The sequence below is a fragment of the Temnothorax americanus genome, unplaced genomic scaffold (assembly GCF_048541705.1).
Source record: "Temnothorax americanus isolate GAGA-0224 unplaced genomic scaffold, ASM4854170v1 Scaffold35, whole genome shotgun sequence".
NCBI lineage: Eukaryota > Metazoa > Arthropoda > Insecta > Hymenoptera > Formicidae > Temnothorax > Temnothorax americanus.
Window position 1 is genome coordinate 1,648,793 of NW_027509496.1, and position 3,053 is coordinate 1,651,845.

The 3,053-nt window shown below is 50.3% G+C and overlaps 1 long non-coding RNA gene across 1 annotated transcript; it reads left to right on the forward strand.

Annotated features, from left to right (window-relative positions):
- The first annotated feature begins 745 nt into the window (after positions 1-745).
- Positions 746-2,343, forward strand: LOC143901566 (uncharacterized). Its single transcript, XR_013258119.1, has 2 exons — positions 746-1,034; positions 2,194-2,343. It is a non-coding gene; the product is annotated as an uncharacterized LOC143901566 (long non-coding RNA).
- The last annotated feature ends 710 nt before the right edge of the window (positions 2,344-3,053 follow it).

A 3,053-nucleotide genomic window follows, 5' to 3' on the forward strand; every position in this document is an offset into this window, starting at 1 on the left:
TAGAGATATTATTGCCACCTTCGACTAGAGAGGATACGGCCTTAGAGGCGTTCAGGCATAATCCCACCGATGGTAACTTCGCACCACCGGTCGCTCGACCAAATAATTTTTTAAATAGAAGTAATTTATTTCTCTCTCTCTCTCTCTCTCTCTCTCTCTCTCTCTGAAACTTTTTATTTCTTATGAAAAAAATTAATAATTATTTTCCACTAATAATAATTAATAAATCTACTGTGACGTTGCGGCTCGCCGCATCGTCGCGGCGCCCCGCCGCCGTCACAAGACGCGGAATTTCGCGCCCAGGGACGGACCAGGGAGGCAACGGCGAGATCTCCAGGGGTCGTATTTAATCGCGTTTCCGCATTCTGATTACTTTCTTTTTTTTTGCAATGTAATACGCGCGGCACCTCACCCACACCACGGCAAACCTTCGAGGGAGTACTTGGCGAAGGAAATCAAGGACGATCGATAACCCGGGAGGGGTGGCAAACGCGGAAGCAGCAGAGATCGCGGGCTGGCGAGAGCAGCGCGGCAGGCGGGCGGCACGTGCGGCAGCGACGGACGAGGCCGCCGATAGCGGGGCCCCAAGCGCTTGGGTAAACACCCGGCTTCAGCAAATGATCTCCACAAAACATTGACCTACATGGTGACTGATCACCGCCCCAGGGTCAAACCGGAGGCACACCGGCGAGAACCGAATTCCGTCCGCTGCTAAGGACAGAACTGAGGAGTCGCACGCCGCCGAGGGACCGTTGCACGCCCCCGAAAGATCTCGTATCGACAGCACTGCGCCGGGACACCGCGGGCTTGCAAGCTCGCGCCCGATTGGCTCGCGCGCCCCTCAGGAAGGGGTACCGTATCGATTCCGCAATCGAGCGGGTCTAGCGTTTTCACTCTCTGGTCGTCCGTCGGCGAGATACGTTTCGTAAGATACGCGATAGCCACCCCGAGTCGGGTATTTCGATATTTGTCTGGAGGATCGAGGATCGTGGTGGAAGGCGACGGCGAGGAGCCCAGGAGGAGGCGTATCCCCGGTGAGGTTGCCCGTAAATCGCGATATGTAAAGCCACGACACCGCCCTCCGGTACACGCTCTCGCTCGGGATAACGTATGTTAAGATTGAGTGTAATTTCGCGATCGATAACGAGAGCGAAGGGCCTCGGGATGGTATCGTGGCCGCGGAACCGTGGTACAAGCGTTGTGACGAATCCCTGGAGATCGCGATAGGCGTTAATGCGTTCGATATCGCGAGTATATTGCGTTGTCCTCGCGACCTGGGTGTACGGCCGTATACGGGCCGGTAGTTCGTCAATTGCGTTACCGTTTCTTCGCGTCGGGAAATTCTGGTGTTCGAGCGTCGGTGTTAGCGTATCGATTTGTGTTCGGATCTCGTTATTACGGGTTGATAATTGTGCTCTCGCGTTGAGAAACTTTGCGTCCGGTATTACTTGCGTTGCGTCCTATACTCGCGTTAAGAAATTACCGGCGTTCACACGCTTCGTGCGTTTAGATGTTAATTGCGTAGTTCTTCCTGGCGTTCCGTGGTTATTAGACGCGTACTTCGAGTCAAAGGTGGTGTGGCCTTCTCCACACCTGGCGCCCAACATTATTAGCGATATCGCGACTTGCTTGGTTAAATGACTCGGCGCCTCCCCGTTGCGCCCGAGCCGACTATCTCGCGTTAAGTTAAGATATCATTGCGACAGAGTTTTCGTACGGTTCCGGACGTGGTTTTCACGCAATCCAAGCGTGACGTACCATTATTTTGCGACATTTTGCGTTGAACCTCACTCTCGTGAGTGATGTTAAGTGTAGTATTCTTGCGTGTTATAATTTCCAACTCGAATTATTAATTGTTTGAGAATAGAATCTTCAGCGTGTTTATTAGAGACCCAATTAATACTCCGTGGGTGTCTCGCGTCCGCGTTAAATGAATCTCGACACCCCGCCACCGGCTATTCTTGATTTATTTATCGCATTTACCTTGTGTTTGATCGAAGCCGGATGGATAAACGCTGTTATTTTCTCGACAACCAGTACTCAATAAATGTTATATTCTTTGTTATCTGACTGAGTATGAAATTAACGTGTCACCCCGCCGAGTATCGCGCCGCCCTTCATTAACCCCGCCCGTGATTAGGTCAAGCTAGCCGATTCCACGCACCTCCACATTTCGTTTTGCGTCTCGTTTAGGTTTTCGCGATTTCGTGGACGCGAAGGTACGCGTCTGGCGCCCAACATTCGGAACATTTCGTGGAGTATCGGAGGTGCGAGGAAATCACTGGAGAGGCCAACCATCCCGCTCTCCTAAGTCCTTTTGATCCGGCTCACGTCCCGGAGCGGTCCGGGAGTGCAAAAAGTCGTGACAAAATTTGGCGCCCAACGTGGGGCTGCCGAAAGATCGCCGAAAGGCACGTAAAGGGCTCGGTACGGCGCTACGATATTTTCGTGCGGGTGACAAGAGTCTCGCGGATTACTTGCTGATTTCGTTTCCTTGTGTTTGTCGGAATAAAGAATTAATCCTTTCCTTATTTCATGTTTTGATGCGATATTATATATGATATATTTCTGATTGCGATATTATTTAATTGTGTTGTGCCATATTATGTTTTGTCTAACCTCTTTCTTGCAGCTTTGTGTGAAATATTGTTTGAAAATTGATTATTGAGGTAAATGTATTCGGGTGGGTTACTCGGTAAATCGGAGATATTATTCGGTGCCGTGTGACGCGTTGGAATTTGGTGAAAGTGCGATCGCGATAACACCGGAATTCGGTGTTTACATCGAGCGGACTATCGCGTCAGAAAAACTGTTTGCCTATTTCGCGTTACCGTTACATTCCTTTCGCGAGTGTTATTGTTCGTGTATTATTGTTCGCGTGTTATTCTCTTTCGGAAATACGGTAACATTCCGTAGCTTTCGCGCGGAATATAGATTTCGCTTTTGAGAATAATTTCGAACGACGAAATGAATTCCACCGAGCTTACCGATGAGTGGATTCTCCACGCTACGCGCGAGGAACGGATCGCCGAATTGAGTCGACGCGGATTAGC